Source organism: Gavialis gangeticus, unplaced genomic scaffold (genome assembly GCF_001723915.1).
Source record: "Gavialis gangeticus isolate Ggan-Ray unplaced genomic scaffold, GavGan_comp1, whole genome shotgun sequence".
Taxonomy (NCBI): domain Eukaryota; kingdom Metazoa; phylum Chordata; order Crocodylia; family Gavialidae; genus Gavialis; species Gavialis gangeticus.
Window position 1 is genome coordinate 4,796,934 of NW_017729034.1, and position 13,662 is coordinate 4,810,595.

Genomic DNA, 13,662 nt, shown 5'->3' on the forward strand with positions numbered 1-13,662 from the left:
GCTTATCAGTTAAGGGTGGCTTTTTTTTTTTTTTTTTTTTTGTTAAAAGGAGCTCTTCCCAGAGTAGTATGCAATGAAGAAAGAGGGAGAAAAAAGGCAATTCAAAATAACAAAATATACCTCTGAATTAAAGGATCACGGAATAATATAGAAAGAAACCTCCTGCCCCTCAATTCCAACAATCCACCTTATAAAAATAAAATTAGGCATAACAATTAAGAAAGACAGAAAGACATTGCTACGTACAAATGACTGTAGAAAAAAACCCTGTTAATTTCATCAAAATGAGGACATTGTTAAGACCAGAATGTTCAAACCAAAAGAGGAAACATGGTTTTACATGATGCCAGCCAATTTTTTTTAATCAGTTCTACAGCATGTATCACTTTCCGACTGTTGCACAGAAAGGAAAAGATAGAAAAGCAAGTTTAAAAAGAGGAAATCTTCTGTTAGCCAAGGTATACCTGATGCAGAGCTCTTGGATAATTTTGCTAAGGGATACAAAAGAACTGATGTGGCTGTGAATTTATTATGAAAAATAAATGCCATTTCTTAATCTGCTGTTTTGCCCAGTAAAATGGTGGCTGTAGACTGTCAGAGTGCTTGAATAGATGCAAAATAAAATTAGAATAAATGCAAAATAAATATATATGTATTTTTCAAGATACAGTTGGAATGACATTAAAATTCCAGGGGTTAGGCCATTAGTATGAGCTAAAATATTATGGAAAAACACTTAAAACCTATGGTTCTTCTTCTAACCATGTATAAAAACTCTAACAACAAGAGAAAAGAGAACACCCCAAAATAATAAATTACCTTTTTGTGATAAATTATCAGCATTTGGATTCAAGATAATAAAACTGTTTTTTTTCCACAGAAGAAAGCACAAAGACGCATAACTTGAACAAAATTATTTGGTCAAAAAAATCCAATAAAACTTTCAAAATTTACTCATTCACAAAATTAACCCCTTTGTTAGAAGAATACTGATAAGGACCCAAGCTATAAACTTGGAGCTGAATTCACCTCCCAATTATGAACACCCAGAGTTTTAGTGTTATACAAAACTGACATTTGATGTTACGCCTGTCATCAATGTATGGAACTGTCCCAGTCATTATTATTATTATATAACCCTCCTCTACTTAGTGTCTAAATTATTTGAGGGATTTTTCATTTTTTGTGGGGTGGGCGGGGTACTTTAAAGTAATCTTTTGTCAAATCATTCAAGCCCTATAAAAAGCAAGATTTGTACACTCTTGTATACAACAAATACACATACAAATGATGCTGGTGCAAACATGCATACATATACACATATATATAAGTGAGTGACATGACTTATTGTAAGACTTTGTATACTTCTTTTCAACACCAGTAACTTCGTAGAAACTGTGCTGGTGGATGGAGGACCAAACACCATTAAAACAGAAAAAAGGGAATCCACATATTGGTATAGTACAGCAACAGTCTCCCCAGATAACCTTGCTACCAGGCCTTTATGAAAGCACACAGCATGACAGCACCTTGCATTGACCAAATCTCATTGTATTTTGTGAACATTCATAATTCAGTTTCATGACTTTCATAGCAGCATGGATAAGTCCAGTTCTAGAAATGTGTAAACAGAGGCACAGGACAATTAAGTGCCTGGTCATGTAGAATCAATGGCAGAACCGTGATAAGAAGTCTTGACTGAACCCCTGTCCTTACACCACAAAACGGGTAAGATATGCCTAGCACCAATGTAGAAATCAGTCAAAATGGTGAATGTGCCAGACCTAGCCAGTGGAGCAAGCTGCCAAGTTTTGTTACCAACTCTTTCTCCCAAGCCCCCAACTCCTCTCTAATATCTCAAAGACTGTAATTGCTCATTTTCTGCCAGGGAAAAAGGATGGGGCAGTGATGTGTGAAACCAGAAGCTATTTCTTTAAATGCATGCAACTTAAAAAAATATATAGATTGTGGCTGAGAAAACAAAGAACTTTCTCTGAGGGTGAAATACAAGGACTATGCAATGCTGAAATTCTGTGCTGATGGTCTTAACTTGTGTTGGTCCTCTTCACCAAGGAGACCTTTATGCTCTATTTGTTGTTTCTGAAGCAGTGTTCTTCCCTTTTTCTAAGACTATCCCAACTTCCAAAGATTGCCTCCTGCAACCTGCCTGTTCCCTGCCTAAGGGCTGATTTTCAACATAATCAGATTTTATTCCCCAGTGTCTTTCCAATAGCAAATTCCTACCTCACGTAGGATCCCAGCCCCACATTCATTCTTCTAGGAGGAAAGAGAAGGGGGGAAAAAAAGCAGTGTCCGTTGCTACTCTGCAAAATAGGGTGTGCTGCAATTGGGGAAAAGGACCTTCTATCCCCAAAGCAGCCCAAGTCTCTGACACGAGCGTACTAAGCCCAAGATCTACCAATTAAAAAAAAAATTAATTGCCAGCATGAAGAATTTGCACAAAATAGCCATAGTTAACAAAGAAAACTTGACATATAACAAATACAGCCAACAAATTGTGAAGGGTAATTCTAGCTACATCACTTGACGAAGAAACTGGATCAAAAACTACTGAAAATATGGCAAGGATGAGAGGAACAATATCATCTTTTCTTTTTTTTTTTCCTTTTCTTTTTTAATAACTCTGTCCACCAAACGGGCTCCATTCACCTTACACAGACTCTTCATACCTTATAGCACAAGTATATTTATCCACATTTTACAGATAGAGGAAACCAACACATAAGGAGGAGAAATTATTTACACAAGGCAAGTCTGTGTCTCAGCTGGGAAAAGAAGCAAGATATGTTTTATTTAACCACAAAACTAGTCTTCCTCATCTGAAGACAGCATGATTAGCAATTTGGGGCAAGACAGAATTGTCTTAGCTACACACTGTGCATGAATCCCCTCGTGCCTATCAGGCACACTAGTCACACAAGGCTGGTGAGCTTCTGTTCACAGACAGCCCAGGGAGTTAAAAACACAAGAATAAGGAGGGCAGGACGGAGGCACTTCAGTTGAGTTTTAAAAGTTTTAGGTTCCAATAAATGTTTTAAGTATAAAGCTCAGAGATAAGCACATTCTACCTCCTCTTTGGTCACTCCTATGACCCATCAAGATGTGGAACCCAGAACTGAAGTAGCAAGGCTGTTGCAGAATGACTGAAACACATTGGCTAGGGACAGACATTACACATAAACTGGCTTAAGCGATCAGAAACTGATTTAAACCTGTAACAGAATAGATGTTCAGTGCACATAAACCAGTTTGAAACTGGTTGGAGAGAAACCTGATTGAATGTAGTATCAGCCTTAATTGATCTGGCTCAAATCAGTCTATGAAATGTCTGTCCCAGACCTCTTGCTGGTTTAAATTAAGTCAGATTCCCCCAGCATCCCAGCATGCTCTCTGGGCTGGGCAGGGCTCTCTGTTCCACAACAGGGCTGGCCCGTCCCCTCTGCTCCCTAGCTACGCAGCAGTGTCTGCCTGTTCTCCGCCCCCCCTCCCCACTCTCTGCTAAGCAGGCATTCCCCTGTCCCTCACAGACACCTCAGCATTAACTAGCAGATGACAAACTGGCTATCTCCAGGCTGTGGCACATGGGACAAAGGCAGAATCAACAGGTACCTGGTAATGTCCCTCTTTTTCTTAATGAGGTGATAAACATCCCCTGCTGGGCTGTTCAGGAGCAGGGGGAGGGGAGGGAGCCCCTCCCTAATCACAGCATTCTGCCAGGGCCTGGCCACACCCCGCCCCCCTCAGCTCAGCCTGTGGAAGGGAGGGGAGGGCTGCTGCTCCCCAGATTCTAGCCTGAGCCACAGCAGACATGTGCCTGCATTTCCGGGGATGTCTGTCTGGTCACAAAACTGATTTAGACTAGCCAGGTTAGACTAACCTGCAAAGACTGAATCAATTCAGGCTCAGGCTTTTTGAATGTCTGTCCCTGGCCATTGACAGAAAAGCATGGTGGAAGCTCTGTACACCTATCTTCTGCAACGCCTGGCTCAAATCAATGCTTCATTGTCCTTCACTTTCATGAGAACTAAGTTCACTAAATTTAAAAAAAATAAATCATTTGCTATCAAAAATGCACTTTAGAAGATTTCAGCTCTCTGCAACCTGTCTCTTGGTTGAAGAGATGCCTTGAGTCTCAAAGGGTTTGATTCTCTTTGAACATGCAGAGTCAAATGCAGTAGGTTAATCAGGACCATTTATAGTGCTTGATCAATGATTTTTTAAAAACTTGTTTCCTGAATAACAATATGTAATTTAGTGTTGTGGTCAAAGCACTGCATCACCTCCGATTCCTATACACTAACAATTTAAAACAACAGTCAAGTAATCATCTTTAATACACTAACTCCTACTGGTTGTCTCATTTCTGGCAAAGGCAGTAGGTCTTGTTGATCCCTGATGATAGGGTTCTTGGTGCAGCTGTTTACACTATGCAGCTGAAATTCACAAAAGGCCAAACACTGAGGTCTTCACTCCTGACTCAAGTAAAAACTCACTTTTTCATTGAGAGAGTTCTGCTCAGCAACTGTCTGAAGACTATTAATTTCAAGGGGGCTTCACAAAGGCAAAATAATCCCTATACCTGGACCCAATAAATGGATTTTGGATGTGGCCCAGAATAAATTTTCCTGTCTTTTGGACTTTGAAGACATAATGGTACAACTGGATGTGTGACCTTAGACAAGTGAGTTAAAGGCTACGTCTACAGAATAAACCTGATGTGTACCATAGCAGTGCCCTCAAGCATGCTATCTTGCTCAGGACGAGTTACCATTCAAACCAGAAGCATTGCCAATGCCATTAGCCCACATGTTGCACTGTGTGGATCCAGTTGAGGAGGTAGCTCACCATGCCTAAGGGCACCACCACAATCCATGGTAAGTGTGCCATTTAAATATGGCCCTAGGCTTAGCACCTTGCCTGGAAAACAGGAAAGCAGCATTTCTCATCATCACAGGAAAATAGTGAAAACATATCCTCCAAAAAAGTACCAGCAGCAGCAACAAAGCAGCACAGGTATCACAGAGCCATACAAATAGATGGAAAGTTAAGTCAATAGGCAGACAAAGACCAAGGAATATCAACCTTAACTAGAATCTCTTCAGATACCTGATGAGTGCAAACACCAACCCAACCTTCCGCTTGGTTGAGGCTTGCAATGTTTCAGTGGGACTTAAACATGTATTTAACATTATGCATGCGCTTGCAGATTCTGCCTGAATAGGGATGCCTTCCTCAATTGGGACCTTGTCTACAATTTAAAAAAACACAGAAGTCTTTCTTGAAGCTCCTCCTTCCAAGTCACAGCCACTTGGGTGAGGTATCTTTGGAGGTGATATCTGTGGAGGTAGAGATATACTTGGAGGGCATTCTTCTTTTGGTGTCTCTGATGAGTTTCATCAATAAAGTCCACTATGCATATTCAGGATATGATTTTTTTCCTAAAGATCCAAGCTCTGCCAAATCAAAATCAAATTCAAATCTCCCCCCACCAAAGCCACGCACTATCTCCATGCTGAATTTAACCTTTCAAATCTTACAGCTCTCTCAACTGGATGTATACGCTATTGCTAATGCATACATACATGCACACTTTAATCAGGGAAAGAGGATATTTTCCCCTACCCATCTTGTATCTCTAAGTGGCTGAACTATTTTTATTCAGACTTCAAAAGGCCACTTCTGGGCAGAGACAGAACACTGCAAACAGCAGGCTAGAATGAAAATTTAGACAAAACTAATGATTGTGGTCACTTGCAGGGTCTGTTGCAATAGCAATGTCAGGTCCCTACTGCCTGCGATTCTTGGGTACTCCCAGCACCATGGTCCACCCACCTTGGTTATTCATAATGCTGAGATTGTGAAGCAAGAAGCCCTTCAGCAACCCAGCTGTTAATGAACAATAGTAGCAGCACTTTTCAATCTGCTGAAGAGTAAATCTCTTCAGAACTGCAGGCAAGCCCTGGCCTGGAATCTGGAAGTGCTCTGTAACTATTCCTCAAGCTGATGCTGAGGTGGGACCCAGCATTCATCTCTGTGCCTCTTGAAGCTTCCCTCCTACGCAGGGGTGATGATGACAATCAAGTTGGCTGCTGAAAATCATGATATTCCCTATTCCAACTGTTTTCTTGCACAAGCTGTCCCTAGATCCTGTTTATGTTCCCAAGGAACAGGAACAGTGACAGCATGCAGCTTTTTCAAGGCCTTGCCCAAACAATTCTTTCAGTAAAGATCAAATTTTCTGTGAAGGCAGCTCGGAAGCTGACATTCTCTGAGCATCTCTTGAAATGCAGCTTGAGAACTCTTGCTTATGCCCTTAACAAGTCACTATGGTACATAAAGCCTTTCTTTGGTTCTTTTCAAGGTTGATAATGCTTTGATCTTCGCAGCCCTAATGCTCCTGTTGAATGATATCATCTCCCATGGCTCAAATTATCTTTAGTGCATAAAATAATAATACCTGTTAAGAAGCAGGCTGTATCATATAGTCACAGTAGCACCTTCATATTCATTCCGGTTTAAAGAGAGAAACTTACATCAATAACTGTTTCAGTCTGATGGGTGTTTCAGTGGACTGACAAACTGGGCTGATGAAGGAAATACAGTGGATATAATCTGTTTGGATTTTAGCGAGACCTCTGACACAGTACCACACAGGAAGCTCATAGAGTGACTTGAGAATTATAGTCTGGATAATAATACAATAAGGTGGACAAAAGTGGTCTGACAGATAAGAAGCAATGAGTTATTAATCAATGGTATTAGATGAGAACAGAGGGTGGAATCTACTTGGATGCCACAGCAAAATGTATGACGACCATTATTATTAAATAATCCATTGAAGCCTGGGAACAGAATGTAAATTTTGAGGGTAATCAACCCAGTAGCTGGCTCAAAGCTAAGAACGATACCAAGAATAGAATCAAAATATAGAGACCAGGATAACTGAGATGTATTTGGGCCAGAAAGGGATAGTATTTCATGCAAATAAAAGGTAAAAATCTAAATTAAATGCAAGTTCCTGGTATAAATATCCAAAAATTCAAAGTTTAGGATCCCACAAAGAAACTCTGGCCTTTGTGTATGAACTTTCAAATGTTTTCATGCAGTGACCAGACAGCATTGCGATGTACTACTCTTTAAACAAGAGAATAAAGCTGTCAGACACTCTGCCTTGCAAATGAGACCAGCAGCCAAAGTCCTGATCACTCATGGCCACTCAAGGGCCCCAGGCATTTTTTCTACGAGTACGGGTATTATCCTGGAGTCACAGCCAAATTTCATTTCAAGTTATTAGATTCAGCCTCCTTAGTTCTCCTACAGCTCCATAAGGGCTCCACTTCTCCACTTCCTGTCCTAAACCAGAGAATAGTGTGCTTGGCTGTTTTCTGTGCACTGTTGTTCTGTGCACTGCTGTTTTCTGCCATGAAAGGCTGCAAGCTCTTTCATACTCCACAGGGGAAGAACTGGAGCAGGTACAATGGCCCATTTCTATCCTTCTTTCAGACCATGCTGTGGGAGCAAAAGCTAGGGACATTTTTAAGGCCCTAAAGCAAGTAGGAATCCACCACACAGCTCTTCTGGCATGTCCCCTCCCTCTCATTCCCCACTTCCCCCTGCCTACTACTGCCAATGTCCCAGCTGCCCCAGAGGGCCCCATTCCTGGCGCAGGAGCACGTACAGGGTGAGGGGGACCCACCCTCCACTGCCACTGTCCCTGGCTAAGCCCAGCTCCCTCCACAGCACAGCTGAAGAAATGCAGAAGTGGCTCTGGAGCTCCCCTGTTTCCTGAGGTATCCAGAGAGAATAGGGCAAGCAGCAGCAGCCAGGGAAGAGAAGCAGGGAGTGAGAGGAGAGGGGCGCAGAGTCCTTTGAGCACAGAGGACAAGGAAAGTGGTGCTGAGAGGGTGGGGGGAAGGGTGCTTACCTAATTCAAAGACTTAAAGATGTCCTTGGCTATTGTGATGGCCTCTTGTACAAACATTCTAGACAGAAGAAAGAGGTGACAGAGCCCCAGTGGATAAAAATTGCCTGCAAGTGCTCTGGACATTTGAGAGATGGAGCTGCCAGCAGTATTTGCCATTCCAAAAGGACAGACCTCTGGGTGGGGACTGGACCACCTGTATACCAGTCAGCACTATTGATAATGCTTGCTATTCTTTCATACAGGTGGTGTTGTATCAAGGTGTGCTTCTTGCTGGGCGCATCTACACATGCATTTACACTGGCTTAAATTTACTTTGCAGTAAGGGGGAATAGGCTGGTGTCTTCATGTGCAGACAATCTGGGACTAAATTTAGTCCCAGGTCAGAGCAGCCTGCCACATGCCCCCGTGGCCACCGGGGGAACACTAGCCTCTGGCATCACAGCTGCCTGCTGCCAGCTGTCAGCACTTGGGACTAACTTTAGACCCAAGTTGAAGTCAGGAGAGATGGCCAGGCAGCAGCTCTGAAGCTGGGCTCAGGCTGACCCCTAATGGCTGGACAGACCCACCAGGGAGGGCCCCTGGGTTACTGCACAGTAATGTATCTATATGTGCGTTACTACGCATTAACTAATCGGGTGTAAATTTGATACCTGCAGCATGCAAGTCAGCATAAGTTGCCATATTTTATGTGCAGTATGGGCATGTACGTGTAGATGCATGCCCACACTGCACTGTAATTTCAGTTACTGCACAGTAATGTGCAGATGTAGACATATCCACTGAGTCTTTCACAGTGCCCAATGTACCTTTACATGTAGTGATGACTATTACATATATCTGCATGGAGCAGTGTTTCCCAAACTTTTGATACTCGGGGGTACACTTTTTTTTCTGGATTAAAATTGGCAGCACACTTCACTGTTATACCCCAAAAGGTATGTGTATATGTGTGTGTGTAGCCTTTAACTATCTGAAGGATGGTTACAAACAGGATGGAGCTAGACTGTTCTCAGTAGTGACAGAAGACAGAACAAGAAGCAATGGTTTCAAGTTGCAGTAAGGGAAGTTTAGGTCAGATAATAGGAAGAACTCTCTCACTAGGAGGGCAGTAAAACACTGGAACCCAGAGAGGTGGTGGAAGCTCCATCCTTGGAGGTTTTTAAGGCCTGGCTCAACAAAGTTCTGACTGGGATGATCTAGATGGGGCTAGATGACCTCCTGAGGTCTCTTCCAACCCTAATTTTCTATGATTCCATGATACAAACACACATATTTTCAGAATACATAAACATATACCATTCCCCTGTCAGAGAAAACCATACCAGTGCTGAGATGTACTGATAAAAAAAAACAACCTCCATAACTTTTCTGAATTTTGTGGCACCCCAGCTGAAAATCCCTAAGATAGATCTCAATTCAGAAAAAGGTATGGAGAAGGGACTTGAGGCTAAAAAATTAAAGAATCACTGATTTAGCTGGTGCCACTCCAGGGCAGTGCAAGCAGGACCTCACACTACTGTGCCCTGCTCTTTCCACTGTCTGCCCCCTCCTCACTCCTGGTCTGTACCTTGGGGGTAAGAGCAGCAGCCACGATCTACTGCTACCAATGTCTCTGGCTGCCCCAGAAGTAGGGGGAGCTCCAAAAATATTCCTGCCTCTCTGCAGCCTAGCTAAAGCTGCTTCTTCAGGGTGTCACACACCAGTGACCACCCCTGAGGTCCCTCCTCCAGCCCCAGGAGCATGGGAGGAGTGGAGGGGATGAGCAGGGTTGCAAAGTGCATCTCCAACTTGGCATCTGCCTGCCCACCCACTTGCAGCAGAGCAAGCTACTCAGAGGAAGCTACTCAGAGGAAGCGGAAGCAGGGAGGTAACAAAGGAGCTTCCTGTGGGTGGCGAAAGGCATGGGAAAGCAATGGAAATGGCAGCAGTATCCAGAAGGGTAGGCACATACACCACTGGAGTGGCTGAGGCAGGCACACAATGCTGGACAGGGACAAGACCTTTTGCCTCTTCATACAGGGGGATCTTGTGGCACACTAACATCATTCTCTTGACAGATCAATGTGTCAAGGCACACCTTTTAGCAACCACTGGCATAAAGAGTACCCCTTCTTTCTCCCATCTCCTGCAAAGCTATGCTTTTCAGAGGCCCATCTGACTCTTAATGTCTGTGAAACAGCACGATCTTGGCGGAAATGTGCTACTGAAATATTACTGCTGTGTAAAAATTACAGTCTTACAACACATGTAATTTCAAAGGGTGTTTTGTAGTTAAAGGGATCATTTTAATTTTCAATTTTAAATACTCAATCCAAAGATTCACAGAACAAATGTGGAACAATCAAAAAATGTAAGATTTATTTGATTTACCTACCTACCAATACAAGAATACACCCCTCCAGCAGCTATATTTAGTGGTCCATTCAGTTTATCTTTAAAGTATTCCAAAAAGAGAGACCACTTTGCTCTAAACCTAAAACAACTCACATTGAACAAGTAGATTCTGGTTGAAAAAAAATCAGCTTAAATTTTCCCATCCTTAATTTCATTTTTGCCTTATCCCCTAGTAAACCTGTACTAACATTTTTTCTTCCTTTTAATTGAATTTCCTTTGTTTTTACAAATATGTACAATCATGGCCAAGTTCATTTTTTCAACTTCCAAAAAATGCCTCAGAACTCAGGACAAACATGGAAAAGAGTCAAGTCAAACATAAGTGTAACAAAATATGCTTAGGGAAAAATAATATACAGGGCATATATTAAGTAAGACTTGCTATCTAGGAAAGAGTTATGATAAAGAAAGAACATAGGGAGTATCTACTGATAAAATGAACAAGAATTCTTAGTGCAATGCCATGAGGGAAAAAGAAAGTATGGTATTCTGGGATTAAACAGAGGTTAAGGAGGTTGTATTACCATTTCACAATGCTTTGGTATGACCACCAGAGAAATACAGTGATAACCTCCAAACTTCCAAAATTATATCACCTGGATATAAAGGGTTCAAAGATTAAATGAAATCTTAGCATTGTGATAGCAATTGCAAGAACTAGATTTGCTAGTTTAAAAAGATACATGGGAAATCCAAAAGTTCTTATTCCATACTGGGTCAGAACTCCCTCTGAAATCATCAAAGATCAGATCTACAGTTTATTAATGCCAATGGCAGTATTTCCACTAACTTTCATGGGTTTTGGGGTCACGCTGGGAGAGAGGATCTAAGGAATTTTTCCTGGAAAAGGGAACATGCTAAGTTTTAACTTAAAAAGGCAATACTTTGGAAAGCCGTATTCAGACCAGAAAAAAACAGGTGTCATTTCACTGAAGTCACTGAAGTTCTACCCAGTTAAACATGGTTTGAATTTAGTTCTACTATGGGCAGAAACACAAATCAGATATATACTTTTAGCTTGGGCATATTTTATAGTCTTTTTCCAGTAGACCATTAACGTAGAGTGTGAGGCCAATTTCATCTTGCACAATAGAGAAAACCATGCCCAGAAGGTTAGCGGCATTCCCCTTTATGTAACTGCAGTAGTAAAGCTCAGGACTTGAGGAGGATATGGAATTCAAACAGTATCTTCTTGCATGATGGGACTGAAACTTGGTCTTAGAGTGACCTTGTTAGCAAAAAAGGCACTTTCCTATCTCTCATACATCTTTTTGCGTGAGCTTTCCAAAGAAATTAATAGGAACTAGCTTTCAGATCCTCTTGACTGCCTTGTAACTCTGATCTCAACCTTAAAAACCACCATAACAACAAGGAACCTTAGCTTTTTTTCCCAGTAAATTCCACACCTACAGAGATAATAACTCTTTACAAATTAGAAATTAGCCCACAAGTGGTAAAACTCTAGACCACATTCTGAACTTCCTAAAAGTTTAGGGCAGTTTAACTCTGTTTTGGACTGGATCCAGATCTATTCTAAATTTCTCAAAGAAAAGAATGCAGAACCAAGAAAATAGCAGGCAAGCTTTCATACTGATGATTGGCTGTATTAGAAGAGGGAATAACAGTCGAGTTGGAGGAAGGATCAATCTAATTAAAACACGAGTGAAGGGGGAAAAAAACCCTTTTGACTGACAAACATCTCTTAGATCAGCTAATCAGGTAACAGCATAATCACCAGATTTACTTAAGAATCAATTAATAGGTTTACAGAAAGAGTAAAATGGGGCCATTCTAGCTGGAGGGAGAGAAGCTGAAATACTTAAATGCCTTGCAAGACTCAAACTAAAGCACTCAACACTTCGCTGAACTGATCACATACAAACAAGTCCTGCAAGTTTTCCAAGAACTTTGGGCCAAATTCTCAACTGCATCAAACTGTAGCCACATTTATACCTCTGCAGCATTTACCCTCACTCTGATCAGGTGTTATAATCAGAGGAAGGAAGTCAAGCAAGATTTCTAGCCAGCATCTCTGCTGATCCCAAAGCTTTGTTCAACAGTAACAAGTGCTGAGCCTGAACTTCACTTTGACCCCATTTGCACTGCAGAACAAAGCTAACTTAATAAAAGGAACGTACTGGAGAGATGAGGAGATGCATTTAACCTGTTCCATACTCTGTATTTAAACAAAACAAGACAGGACCAAGTTCAGTGAACCTGGCACAGAATTCTTGAAGTTGTAACAAAACTACGCTTTAAAAAAAAAAAAAAAAAAAGAAGAAGAAAAGCACTTACAGTGGTATAGAAGCTGAGTCAGGAACTACAAGACCATATGCTAAAAATCTTTCAGAACGATTTGTGGCAGGAGAAGGAGAGTTCAGGTCCATGCACAGTAACTAGATTTCTAAATAAAATAATGAACTCAGTCATTTTCACGTCTTTTCCAAAATACCAGAAGTGATTAGAACACATTATGGACTAGTCATTTGCCAAGTTTCATGTTTGAAATCAAAGCTGCTTCTGAATTTCGTGAACAACAAAAAAAAGCATTTTAAAACTGGTAACCTTCAGTCAGGGGGATATAAGCTAATACCAGCCAATCTGATTTTTGGAACTTTCCTGAACTTAAATTTGTGTGCTATCAGCAAGCAGAGAGCAAATATTTAAGGCCAGGGTGGAAAGGCAGTAAAGGTAACATGCACAGATAAAATATGAACAGCTACATATTGTAGGATCAAGATCTTTATTCAGCTGAGGAGCACTGAGGGTATAAAACCACACATTAGCTGTTGATAATATCACCAAAACCTGAGACAACTATCATTTAGTTATGTTTTGGTGAACCGAGCCTTTTCATATAGAAAGGATATAATTTTACATACATAGACTGTAATTTATATATTTAAAAAGTAAGCTACAGAACTAAATTGTGACTTCTTTGAGGGGGCAGAACTCAAGGAGTTTTCCCCTTTCCCTGCACCCCAAGTCAGGGGGCTGAGGACAAAAGCACCTAAAACTGGTAGGAGTAAGGTGGGCAGAACAAGCTACTGGGAAACTCTATAGCACCCTTTACAACTAGGTCACTCTGGGATGGTGCAGGTCAACACTTCTCTGTCCCATCCTAAGGCTCTGAGACAAAATTTGGATCTGTCTTCTAATAAAAAGTACTCACAACATATAAGCAACTTGGCAGGAGACAAACTCCTGAAGCACAGACAGACATGCAAGCCCCTGCTCTAACTCACAGCACTTTACATTAAGTGCCATGAGTTACAGCACCCCTCCCCACAAGCCCGACCCAACAGACATTTGCCTTTTGGGTT

General features: G+C 41.5%; 1 long non-coding RNA gene across 1 annotated transcript in view; it reads right to left on the reverse strand.

Moving 5' to 3' along the window:
* LOC109304598 overlaps nt 1-13,662 on the reverse strand; it is a 589,090-nt gene that overhangs the window by 350,533 nt on the left and 224,895 nt on the right. The gene's annotated exons all lie outside the window — the stretch shown is intronic.